The sequence below is a fragment of the Bos mutus genome, chromosome 2, assembly GCF_027580195.1.
Source record: "Bos mutus isolate GX-2022 chromosome 2, NWIPB_WYAK_1.1, whole genome shotgun sequence".
NCBI lineage: Eukaryota > Metazoa > Chordata > Mammalia > Artiodactyla > Bovidae > Bos > Bos mutus.
In genome coordinates, this window is record NC_091618.1 from 21,515,315 (window position 1) to 21,529,860 (window position 14,546).

The window sequence follows — 14,546 nt, forward strand, 5'->3', positions numbered from 1 at the left end:
CATGGACTGTAGCTCACCAGGTTTCTCTGTTAGTGGGATTTCCCAGGCAAGAATACTGGAGTGGGTTGTCATTTCTTCCTCCAGATTATCTTCCCAACCCAGTGATTGAACCTGCATCTCCTGCATTGCAGACTGATTATTTACTGCTGAGCCACAAGGGAAGCCCTAATTCTAAGAATACCACATCCGAAACATATTAGCTGTTTGAGAAAATTTCCCTTCCGTGTGCCTTATACAGGGGAAGTCCCAATTGTAACCCAAAACAAAATGAGATGAAAAATGTGAAATGCAAAATACTCAGCCCTTTTCTCCATTCTGCCTCACAATCTCCATTTGGAAACAGTTTCTCAACCTTTTCAAGGCTTGAGTTCATATTTTACATTTTGAAAAACTGCTATTTGTCTTAGGCTGGAATACCCTTCATAAACGTACTCTGCCCATTTATTTAGGACATCTCTTGTTTCAACCCACCCTCTCTTCTTGCAAGTTCATTGTTGTGATAGGAATCGTATCCTCTAAAATGTAGTAATTAATACTTAGGAATGTAGAAAAGTTTATTTTAGGTTTCTCTTACTTGAAAATGAAAATGCTTTTTCTTTAAGGCCTTGAGGGTACATTGGGTACTGTGTCAATTACCTTGAATTTATAAATTTAATTCCTGAGGAATTCCATCAATAGGAATCAACCAATTGGAATTGTGCTGAGAACTGTGCTTCTTTAAATCTCTTAAATGAAGAGTGCCCCCACCCAATGACATTTTAGTCAGAGATCCTAAACTGGATAGATTTCCTCCATTCTTATGATTCTGAAATCCGTCAGAGATGTTTGCTGTATACATATATTTGGAGTGACAAGCCAGACCAATGTCAGGTTGACCAAATAAAGATGAAACTAGAAAATGGAGTTGAAAGACAAACTGGAAATTAAGATGAGTGCTATAGGCATATGTTGTAAGAAAACAACAAATTATTTGTGTTACAACCCCAAATATAAATTTATGAATAATATGTTATTTGGATAATAATGGTGTTTGGAAATATTCAGAATTCATAATTTGATTTTCTACACTTTATAATCTTTTCATTTTAATCTTAGTTGACTCTGCCTTAGTTATTCAACTGGGCTGAAAATAAAATTTTTCTAAAGCTGCTTTTAAAGACCCTTTGCAAACTATTCTCAGGGTTACTATTTAAGTGGCTTAAACCTCTTAAAATGCTTTCCCACCATACTAGTTTGAATCCTCATTGCAAGGGCTCCCCATCTCATTCCACATTTTACATGTGCTAATACTTTTTGATACTTTCTAGTTGCAGGAACATCTGCTTCACCTTTTAATGAGAAGAAATGATTGAGTATTGCTTTTTTTTTTTGAGTTGGAGCATCTTAATATACAATTTCAAGGCATTACTTTTTCTGTTACATCTTTCAGTTATCCCCAAAGTGATAACATTTTAAAGATAATAGAAAAATGTAATTGTTGCTTTATGAAAACACATACAAAAAAGGACTGATATGGAATATTTGGTCCTCTTTCCTGGTGAAATAAAGCAACAAAAATGTATTCGTCTTTTTATTCTAGCTCTGAATAAGTCATTTGTTTCTAGAATATTTGGAATTGTTAGCCACTTGCCACAGTGCTTCTGCCCACAAGATGGAGAAAATTCCTATCAGTTTTGAAGGTTTAGATTGATTTATGATTGCCACTTTGTTCTTGAGAGAACTACTTTTATCACACTTGTAAAAATAAAAGAAAATACACAAACCAGCAGATTCAAGCTCTTGAAAATAGGTTCATTTGAAGTCTAGAAATTCAAATTCTAGAAGGATCTGGTTCTTGATCCCCTTTCTCAAACTCTTGCCACCACTCTCTAGTCAAATATGTTGATATGCTGGGTTAACTATTTCCTCCAAGTGAATTACATCTTTCTAATTTACAATTTAAGCCCTATTAAAACGAAAGGGCACCTTCCCCCCACCCCCTTTTGTGGTGTTTTTTTGGCAAGAAAATGATGCATTTACTTTGCAGAGGTAGCACTCTTGCTTGCTGCAGTGTGTGGACATGATTAATAATACCTTAATGTGTTATCTGACCCAGATTTGCTTGCATAGGATGTAGCCTCATTAAAATGGAATCCCACTTTATTTTCCTAATGAAGGATCTGGGGGAAGCTTTTGATAAGATAATAAGAGGTTCGGGGTGGATGTAACTACCTGAAGTCTGGGTAGCAATGCCAATGAAGAGGTATGTGGCGTGCTCAGTCGTGTCTGACTCTTTGTGACCCCATGGACCATAGCCAGTCGGGATTTTCCAGGCAAGAATACTGGAGTGGGCTGTTATTTCCTTCTCCAGGAGGTCTTCTCAATCCAGGGACTGAACCCACGTCTCCTTTATCTCCTGCATTGGTAGACGGATTCTTTACTAACGGAGCCACCTGGGAAGCTTAGGAGCCACTAAAGGAGGAGAGAAACACTGAACCCAGACACACTCACCTTGCTTTCCAATTTTGCTTCAAGCAGCTTTGGCAGAAACCCTCACTTATTTTCACCAAACATGTTTACAGTCTTCAACCCACATTTTAACCTCACCTCAACTTTCAGGTTGTATCTGAGACATAATTATATAAATCAGAATATCTAACAACAAACAGTTTGGGGTCAAGAAGCTAGGATGACAAATGACAGTCCTGAATTGATACAGTTGTGAATTTCTTTATTTAAAACCTCATCTCTCGTTTTAACTCTGTTGGTTCTGTCTGTAGGCAAGGCTTTTTCACGGCACCATCAAAATATGAATAGTTAATGCTCCTATTAATACAAGCTTTTTAGGTGAGACTGAGTTGTTATTTATTCTTCACCCACACTATTAGCACATTAATGGTTGGGTATTTTAAGCATAAGTAAATAAAGTCTCTTTGTATCCACTGAATAATAAATCATAATATTATATAGACATACACACATACCTACATACACACATACATGTAATATTTATCCATGTAAATGTGAAACAGTCTTCTATTTTCCTTCTTAACTTTAGTAACTGGTAACACATGATCTCTTATGAGTCTAAGATTGTTAATATTGTTTCTCATTTGACAGAAGAGTTACCTTGGATAACCTATCCCCACACAGAGTTTTATGACCTGCTTTCCAAATTATACAAATTACTCTGAAGTTAAAACCACAGTGGAAATATTCTAGAATCACATTCCTGGCTCTGGAACACAATGCCTTGGTGGTTTGCCAATTTTCTTTTTTTCATTATTCAGAGTGGGTTTATAAAAATGTTTTTTTTGTGCCAGTATTGAATACTGGCACTAATGTGAACTTCTCTAAATTTATTACTGGCAGCTACCAAGATAATTAGGAAGGGACAATTCAGTGTCAATTGAACAGTGTATCTCAATCCAGGAGACCTCTCATTATCTTAGTGTGTGTGTGTGTGTGTGTGTGCATGTGTGTGTATGTGTGCTCAGTCCCTCAACCATGTTCAACTATTTGTGATCCCATGGCCTGTAGTCCGCCAGGCCCCTCTGTCCATGGGATTTTCTAGGAAAGAATATTGAAGTGGGTTGCCATTTCCTGCTCTAGGGGATCTTCCAGACCCAGGGTTTGAACCGGCATCCCCTGCTTGTGTCTCCTGCATTGGCAGGCAGATTCTTTACCAACTGAGCTGTGTGGGAAACCCCTCATTATCTTCGAGAGCTCACTAATTTGTATCATGGAGACTCCATCTAAAATGTATGTCTTGTAAAAATGGAAATATTGTGCACTTTTCACCATGTTAGGCGTTCTTCCCTGGAAGTGGCCCTAAATTGGACATCATTATCCTCAAACTCAAATGTTGACTCAGTAACAATTTCTGTTGTTGATCAATGAAATGTTCTTTTAAGCAAATGATGTTAGCCATAAATTTCAGGTTTTAGAACATAAAAAATACATGTGATGTTAATAAAATAATTAATGAACATATAAAAATATAAAACACAATGTACAGTCAGAGAGTAAAGGAATGAATCATGACTTATAGGAACTTGCTGATAGATCAAGATGTTACTGCCAATTTAGAGCCTTATTGGGATAAATTTTCAATGCCTCAGTAGTTTCAGTACCAGTGTCATCAAAACAAACAAACAAAAAAGTAAGAATTCTGAACAATATTCTCTGCAGCATTTAAATAGTCCTGTAGAAAAGAAGAAATGCAAAATACATATATTCTATGAGCAAGATCTATAACAATTATAGTGTCACATTAAAAAGCATAAAACATGAATATGGAAAGGTCATTCAAGAATGTGAAAAGTTTTAATATTAAGAAATCTGCTTATCTATCTACATAATTTGTCACATTAAAAGGTTAAAGAAAAAAAGCAGGCAACTCAATGACTATTAAACACATTTGATAAAATTTCATGACATTGTTAGAATGTTTCATGTTGAAAACAGTTTTTTTTAAAGTTTAAATTTATATATTTTAATTGGAGGCTAATTACTTTACAACATTGTATTGGTTTTGCCATACATCAACATTTTTTGAAATGTCCATGTGTATTTTCTTGATAGGATAGAAATAATAAAATTCAATGAATGATTGTCAGCACACTAGAAGGATTTTGTTTAAAATAAGAAGTATGACATGAATATCACTTTTACCTTTACAATTTAGTATTATTTTTCAAGGATCTATTTGTCTCTTAGGAAACAACAACAAAAGAGGCATAGTCTTGAGAAGAAAGGAGGCAAAATTGTCAATATTCGACTTCTTGATTGTGTATATAAGATCACAAGATAATCGATTGCCTGGAGGGAGGGGTGTTAGAACTGAGTTCAGCAAGAAAGTCACTTAAAAATTAATTTACAAAGTTCTTTTTTATTCTATTTGGATAACAATCAGTTACATATACTTGCTGTTGTCGTTCAGTTGCTTGGTCGTGTCCGACTCTTTGAGACCCCATGAACTGCATATGGTAGAAACAAAAAGTAAAAAGCTTAATATTTACATGGAAAATGTGATAGCTTCATGAATAAAACTATAGACATTTTATTGAAGGGCATAAAATAAGAATTGAAATATGGAGAGTTGAGAGTTATTTTTCCAAAGATATCATTTTTCTTTGAATTAATATATAAATGTAATTCAATGCTAATAAAACTCTTCTTCCTTTCTAGGATATGATAAAATCATTCTAAGGTTGATCTAGAAGAGTAAATATCTGATTATAGACAAACATCTAAAGAAGTTTAGTATTGAATAGGATCTTAAAATGCATTGAAAAGCCATAGTAATCAGAAGATTTTGGTACTAGAATAAATGTAAAGGAGTAAGGAAAATAAAATCCAACTCTGTGCCTCCATGATATTCCCTGAGTAATTACTGAAAAGAAATATCATTTCCTAGGTATGATTATTACTCACTTCATTCCCATTATCTTGTGGCTACATACACAAACCGGTGTTTACTGGAAAATACCCAGCTCTTGACATTGTATCCAACAAATTATTTTTCTTAATACAATTGGACAGGATGCTGCTTTTCAAAGTCAAAGTATTAATTTGTAATCTTTTTCCTATGAAAACCTATATATTTCACAAATAATTGATTATTATTTTTTTAATTTTATCTTATTTTAAAACTTTACATAATTGTATTAGTTTTGCCAAATATCAAATTTTTGAATATAACATGTTTAGAGACAAAATAGAAATTATACATCATACACATCATAGAATATTATCCTTTTCTCATCATTGACAGTCTGATGGGCTAAAAGTTTGCTTGTGTTTTCCTGTGTGAATTATATGTTTATATTTTAGGCAATACTTTCCAATCCAAGTTTACTATTTTGTAAGTTAACTTCTAACAATATATCTACATACAAAGACTCCTGGACCTTTGCTTTTCAAACACATGGCAAATGTTTTCCCATTTATCCCTTTGACTTTATAATACATTTCTTCATGTTGTTGTTGTTGTTCAGTGGCTAAGTCATGCCCAACCCTTTGCTACCCCAAGGATTATAGCACACCAGGCTTCTCTGTCCTTCACTATCTCCCAGAGTTTGCTCAAACTCATGTAAATTTTAACTTTATTGTAGTCAGATTTATTGATCTGTGCCTGTCATGACCAATAGGACCTTCCATTTCTTATATTCACTTATACTTCTCTTTATAAACTAGTGGTTTCATTTTCATTTGTAAATCTTTAATCCATTTGGATTTATTCCGGTGTAAAATAGAAGTAAGTATAACTTTATTAGTTTGTTTTCCTTCTATCATGAAATATGAGCATTACTTGATATAAATCAATATACTTTGTTAAGTGGCTCAGACAGAAAAGAATCTATCTGCAATGTGGGAGACCTGGGATCAATCCCTGGGATAGGAAGATCCCCTGGAGGAGGGCATGGCAACCCACTCCAGTATTCTTGCCTAGAGAATCCCCATGGACAGAGGAGCCTGGCAGGCTACAGTCCATGGGGTCACAAAGAGTTAGACACTACTGAGCGACTAAGCCCAGCACACACATATAATTATGTATTCAATATAACATGATATATTAATCAACAATAAGGTGATACGTAATAATATATACACACACAAGTTAATTTCTGTAATATCTTCCTTTCTTCCTTCCCTCTTAGTGCTATCAGTTCAGTTCAGTCACTCAGTCATGTCCGACTCTTTTTGACCCCATGGACTGCAGCACGCCAGGCTTCTCTGTCCATCACCAACTCCTGGAGCTTTCTCAAACTCATGTCCATTGAGTCAGTGATACCATCCAACCATCTTATCCTTTGTCATCCCCTTCTCCTCCTTCCTTCAATCTTTCCCAGCATCAGGGTCTTTTCAAATGAGTGAGTTCTTCACATCAGGTGGCCAAAATATTGGAGGTTCAGCTTCAATATTAGTCTTTCCAATAAATATTCAGGACTGATTTCCTTTAGGATTGACTGGTTGGATCTCCTTGCAGTACAAGGTACTGTCAAGAGTCTTCTCCTGCACCACAGTTCAAAAGCATCAATTCTTCAGTGCTCAGCTTTCTTTATAGTCCAACTCTCACATCCATATTTGACTACTGGAAAAACCATAGCTTTAACTAGATGGATCTTTGTTGGCAAAGTGCTATAGCAGGCAGAATTGTATTGTTGATGTTAGTTGAGAGAAAGCAGCACCATGGAGGCCCGGGAGGACATAGACCTGCTGCATTTCAAAAGCAAGCAGCCAGAATTTTGAATGGTCTATGAGAGCATAATTAGGCTTTCTAAGTAAATCCGGTGTAGAGTTGTTTAGTAATATTTCCTATAAATGCATAAGTAAACTGTAATTTGCCTTTATATGAGGCATACATTATTGTCACAACCTAGAAAGAAGTATGAAGAGACAATTCAGAGGAAGACATTTAGCTTAATGTTTAACTGCCAAGCCTTGTGCAAGTTACCATTAGCGACATCTGATACCTCTTGTGACCAAAGCACATGCTTGATAGATCATGTTTCCTAAAGCCATCATTTCAAATTGAAGTTGTGGAACTTTAAGTAGAAACATGGAGAGTGGACCTATATGATGTCTATTTCCACGTATTCTATCCCAATATCTCTGCCTGCTTTATCACTACCATGATCGTGACCATCACCACCATTGGCAGTTATGTCTTTCCACTGTTCCATGAGGAAATCTCAGGTGTCTCTAAGGAATTAATGTACGCTAAACAGTGTCCTTCATTACTATTTTGCATTACTATGCAAAATGTTGATATTATTTTTCATTAAAGTATTCTCTAAATTAAAAGTACTTTATGAGGGCATAAACATATTTGCTTGGTGATTTTCTTTGTTTATTCTTCCTGCACAGGGTTGTATTTGCAGCATGTGAATTCTTAGTTGTGACATATGGGATCTAGATCCCCAACCAGGTATTGAACCCAGGTGGGCTACTGTCCATGGGGTCACAAAGAGTAGGACATGAATGAAGTGACTGAGCGCACAGACACAGGGTGAAATTTACTTTCCAGTGGTTTAGACAAAACAAGTTCTTTGTTTAATACTTGTAACTTCTGTGTATATTTGGGATTATTTCAATTGGTTTAAAATAAAATTTAAAAAGAAAGAACTAAGCAGGTTCTTTGATAGTTAGGCATATTGTTAAGATGTACTTATTGATTTTCTACAATTATGCCAGCATTTTGCTATGACTTCTCAGTGATGGATGAGCATTATTTAAGATATGCTTGCTTTATTGACTATGCCAAAGCCTTTGACTGTGTGGATCACAATAAACTGGAAAATTCTGAAAGAGATGGGAATACCAGACCACCTGACCTGCCTCTTGAGAAATTTATATGCAGGTCAGGAAGCAACAGTTAGAACTGGACATGGAACAACAGACTGGTTCCAAATAGGAAAAGGAGTTCGTCAAGGCTGTATATTGTCACCCTGCTTATTTAACTTATATGCAGAGTACATCATGAGAAACACTGGACTGGAAGAAACACAAGCTGGAATCAAGATTGCTGGGAGAAATATCAATAACCTCAGATACGCAGATGACACCACTCTTATGGCAGAAAGTGAAGAGGAACTAAAAAGCCTCTTGATGAAGGTGAAAGTGGAGAGTGAAAAAGTTGGCTTAAAGTTCAACATTCAGAAAATGAAGATCATGGCATCCGCTCCCATCACTTCATGGGAAATAGATGGGGAAACAGTGGAAACAGTGTCAGACTTTATTTTTCTGGGCTCCAAAATCACTGCAGATGGTGACTGCAGCCATGAAATTAAAAGACGCTTACTCCTTGGAAGGAAAGTTGTGACCAACCTAGATAGCATATTCAAAAGCAGAGACATTACTTTACCAACAAAGGTCCGTCTAGTCAAGGCTATGGTATTTCCTGTGGTCATGTATGGATGTGAGAGTTGGACTGTGAAGAAGGCTGAGTGCTGAAGAATTGATGCTTTTGAACTGTGGTGTTGGAGAAGACTCTTGAGAGTCCCTTGGACTGCAAGGAGATCCAACCAGTCCATTCTGAAGGAGATCAGCCCTAGGATTTCTTTGGAAGGAATGATGCTAAAGCTGAAACTCCAGTACTTTGGCCACCTCATGCAAAGAGTTGACTCATTGGAAAAGACTCTGATGCTGGGAGGGATTGGGGGCAGGAGGAGAAGGGGACGACAGAGGATGAGATGGCTGGATGGCATCACTGACTCGATGGACGTGAGTCTGAGTGAACTCCGGGAGTTGGTGATGGACAGGGAGGCCTGGAGTGCTTTGATTCATGGGGTCGCAAAGAGTCGGACATGACTGAGGGACTGATCTGATCTGATCTGATCTGCAGTGGCTCAGCTGGTAAGAAATCTACCTGCAATGCAGGAGATCTGGGTTCAATCCCTGTGTTGGGAAAGCCGGATCCCCTGGGGAAGAGAACGGTTACCCACTCCAGTATTCTGGCCTGGAGTATTCCATGGACCGTGTAGTCTGTGGGGTGACAAAAAGTCCTACATGACTGAGTGACTTTTACTTTCACTTTTGGCACTCTGGAAGAATTTAGTTTACTTAAGTATATTATCTATTAAATAGAATCATTTAGGGCTAATGGACTCTTACTCTGTGTGTTCAATAGACTTTCAGAGGTTGACTGTTGTGTGTAGAAATCAACGAGAGTGGCTTTGGGGGATATTTTGTATAAAACATTCTTTAAGAACTGGCAGGCAACCTCTCTTACCTGCATCAGTGAACTGTGGTTAAGCAAGGGGAAAAATACAGTGGTGATATTGGGTAGGTAACAATAGGTGATTGCCCAAAAATTGTCAACTGAGCTACTAATTGTAGCAGTTGGGCTCTGAATAGAAGCCTGTGGATTTAGAGTCAGCAAAATCCAACACTCCACTTGCACATTGAAATAAAACAAGTACAGATTCTCATTATTCCTTTTCTTGTCTGTAAGACTTCCAAGTGTTTTAGGTGACTATCAGAGCAGCACTGTAATATACTATCAGGTCCATTTCCTTCCAATCTTGTCTTTAATATAATACATGAATGGCGTATTGGTATTTTAGATTCATGAAGATCTTGGGACAATTTCTTTGTCAAACGATTAGAAGTATTTCCAGAATCTGTGTCAGCTGACTGGTGCTGAAGGGTCTCTTGAATAAAGATGGTGCTGTTGTTTATTTTTAAATTATTTTCTATTTTTTATTTTCTATTAAGTTAAATATTTTCTATTGAAAAATTTTTTAAAATTTTTTCTATTTTCTTTTTTTAAGTTTTTATTTTTGATGGACCACTTTTAAAGTCTTTATTGAATTTGGTTCAGTATTGCTTATGTAGTTTATGTTTTGGTTTTCTGATCACCAGGAATGTGGAATCTTAGCTCCCTGACCAGGGAGCAAATCCCCTTCATTGGAAGGTGAAGCTTAACCCTAGAACATCAGGGAAGTCCCTGGTGCTATTGTTTGATATGAATTTATTGAGGCCAGACTAACACATCCTTCCACGAGGTGTATGATTATTTGCACACCATGCTAAATGTTCTCCCACCCTCTTCATTTCACCACTTGCACTTGGAGAGTTACTAAGCTTTCAGTTACTTTGACCAATACAAACAGTTCCTAACACTTGTGACATATTTAAGTCAGTTGGGGAGTTTTTTAAAAAAGCCCACAGATGATTTAACAACAACAACAAAAAAATGAAGGTGGAGGGGAATTAATTGGTTTGGGAAGGAATCCAGTTATTGTTATTTATTTATTTTTACATCTTCCCAGAGCTCTAAAATAAAATCAGAGATGGACATTGGATGGATTAACTGGCAAAGGTCTCCTAAAGAATTGACCTGTTTATCCATCTTATTGTACTGTTCAAACGACTGTTAGGATATAGTGTACTCAGACTGTGTGGGAAGTTTGAAGCTTTTTTGATGGCAGAAAGGAGACAATACTGAGAATAAAGGAAAGAAAAAGCAATGTTTTCAATGAGTTTATCTCCTGGACTGGCTTTAAACAATAATCTCCAATGTGAAATAACTGAGCACAGTGATGTAATATTCATTCTGAATGACCTTGTCTGTTAATTCAGCACCCAACGTAAGCCATGTTGTACACTATACTTTTATAAGTGAAAATGGAACAAGATTTGGTCTTTGCCTTCATGGACCGCACAGCATAGTAAAAACATGAGGCAAAATAAATACTTTGAAACTAAAACATGGGACACAGAGAAATGCAGGGTGGGAAAAAGAAATAAGATATTTGGTGACAAATAGAGAAGAGCATTATTCTCCCTGAAAAGTTAGATTTTTGTGATTCTTTCTTTTTTTATATCAGTGTAAATTCCTTACTTCTTACTTTTACAGCAGTATCACTAGTTCTTTGTTTATAATTTTTGCTTCTTTGATTATTTTTGCTTGGTAAATAACAGAACACCATGATCTGAGACTCCACTTTATTTGAATAAAAATTTTTATTTATGAGCACTTAAAAAGCAAATGGGTCAGGTTCAGTTAATTCTCTAGAGGATTCAGCAATAGTTAATTGTTTCCATCCCAGAGCAATCACAGCCAGCATTACCAAAGACTAGGACTTGGAGATTTTCCAGAGGTGGTTCATAGGACAAACTCCAACAAAGGGCTCCAAGTCAAATGCATTTGGGAACTCTGGATTAAGTGATGTTATATACTTTTCTTTACCTCAGAACTATTTAGAACCTTTTATGTATTAGTACACAATATGACTCACCAAGAAGAGGGCATTTGTTTCAGGGTTCCTCAAACATAGGGATGATGACCTCTTTTTCCCTTAGAGTTGACAATAATACAGCCCTTTGTAAAGAATCCACCTGCCAATGCAGGAGCCGCAGGAGATGCAGGTTTGATCCCTGAATCAGGAAGATCCTCTGGAGAAGGAAATGGGAACCCACTCCAGTAATACTTGCCTGGAGAACTCCATGGACGGAGGAGTCTGGCGGGCTACACTCCATGGCATCAGAGAGTTGGACACCCCTGAGCACACATGTATGGTGGATGTAGTTCTTCCAATTACCTCTTATAAGAGTCTATGATTATACACGTGTGTGGCTGATGCATTTTGCTCTACGATGAGCAAACTCTATCACAATATTGTAAAGCAACTGTACTTCAATAAAAATTAATTAAAAAACACTATAGTATAATATCATGCCAAGAAATCAAGATTAATCTTAAAAAATCTATGACTCAAATGTCACTCTATCAGAGAGATTTTGCCCACCTCCTTATCTACATTAATATCAGATTTGTACCAATTTCTATGCTCTTACTTTGTTCTCACTGTGTTCTTCTAAGAACTTACTAGAACCCATCATCCTTACTGACTGCTTCTCATTTCCCCTTAAGAATTTAAAGCCCATGAGAATAAAGTCCTGTTTCTCCTCAGTGCTTGAGTGAGTGAGTGAAAGTCGCTCAGTCATGTCCAACTCTTTGTGACCCCATGAACTATACAGTCCATGGAATTCTCCAGGCCAGAATACTGGAGTGGGTAGCCTTTTCCTTTTCCAGGGGATCTCCCCTACCCAGGGATTGAACCCAGGTCTCCTGCATTGCAGTCGGAATCTTTACCAGAAATCTTTTCCTGCTTAAATGCTCAGCCACAAGGGAAGCCTCCTCAGTGCTTGCCACAGGGCAAATACTCAAAACATCTTTGATAACTGAGTTTGTTCCTGCATCACTATCTTTAGTGAGTGACTTTTGTTTCCATGGCCACAAGACGGTTGATTTCTTCCCAGGCATTATGACCAAGTATGTTTTAGACAGAAAGAAAGGCAAATGATAGAAGTCTTGTGCCTGCTGGGGCTGTCTTTTCTGTTCAGAGAGACAACAGTTTTCTGAGTGGTTTTACCTTGTAGATTTCTACTTGTATCTCATTGCTATAAAAGTGTCACCTGACCACCATGGACTGCAGGAGATTCTATGAAGTTGAATATTTTAACTGGGCAAACAGCCATTCTGAACAAAATAGGATTTCTGTTATAAAGGAATAAGGCTACCCTGGGTATAACGTGTACCAGTAGCAGGCAGTCCCACCAACCCTGGGAGGCTGTGATTGTCACAAAGTCAGCTTCCTTCTTACCACTTGTTTGGCTTCTATTTGCATTTGAGTTTGCAACTTTGAACTAGAGATAAAAAGAAAGGGGAAGTGTTAGTCACTCATTTGCCTCCGACTCTTTGCGACCCCATGGACTGTAGCCGTCTATGCTCCTCTGTCTATGGAATTCTCTAGGCAAGAATACTGGAATGGGTAACCATTCCCTTCTCCAGGGGATCTTCCCAACCCAGGGATTGAACCCAGGTCTCCCTCATTGCAGGTGGATTCTTTACTGTCTAAGCCACCAGGGAAGCCCAAACTTGAGATATTTCCAGTCTTTAAATGATTTTGTGTAGATAACCAACAAGGAGTTACTGTATAGCACAGGGAACCATACTCAATATTTTATAATAATCTATCAGGGAAAGAAATCTAAAAAAGGATCTATGCAATTGAATATATATAATATAGGTAACTAAATCACTTTGCTGTATACCTGAACATAACATTGTAAATTGTAAATCAACTACACCTTAATAAAAAAGAAATTTTATGATTTATACATTTTCAGTAAATGCTTTTGATTTATCTGCTGTATACAGGAGATTTTCATATGTTGGATTTAAATTAACTCAATTATTTAAGGGAAAAAGCTTTCTTTTCTTCCTGCTTAAAAAAATCCCAAGGCTTCCAGGTAATAGTCAGCTCTGCTCTGAAGTCATTCTTGGTCGTGTTCACTGAGGTAAAACAAATGCTCTGGAACAAGTGAGTGTCCCTCCCCTGGGAAGGTTTGTCATGCAGCCATCACGAGTCCTAATCACACTTTTAGGAACAATGATGACGCTGTCACTAGGAGGTCAGAAGGGGAAGCTGAGAGGCTCTGAATTCTAAGCCAGAGCAAGAATGACAGAGGACACAAGGGAAAACAAACAAAAAAATCACACTCGCATAAAAGGAAATGAAGACACACAAAGAAAACACTTGCGAAATGTCTTGAAAATTGGAACATTTTGTTCTATAAAATACGCTGTCACCTTCTAACAATTTTCCATTGTTGTGCTGTTTGATAAGTGACAAGTTTCACATTGCACAGGTGGCCAATTTCACCAGTTCCTTGAGCCCTATCAGTATCATTTATCAGAAACAGCAGAGAATGCTGCATGCACTGCGCTAGAGACATTAATTCCAGTCGTGTCTACATTCCTCACTGGCTAAAGGACTTCAAGGTAGGTCAAAAAGAGAGGTTGATATTTACTGAGTGCCTACCATTTTCACACTAATCATATCATTTGTTTATCTTTTGTCATAACCCTGCTCTGCTCTGCTCAGATGCTCAGTTGTGTCTGACTCTTTGAGACCCCATGGACTGTAACCCACCAGGCTCCTCTGTTCATGGGATTTTCCAGGCAAGAATACTGGAGTGGGTTGCCATTTCCTTCTCCACATAACCCTGCTGAACTATTGCAAAAGAGAAAACTGAAGCACAGGGTATAAGTT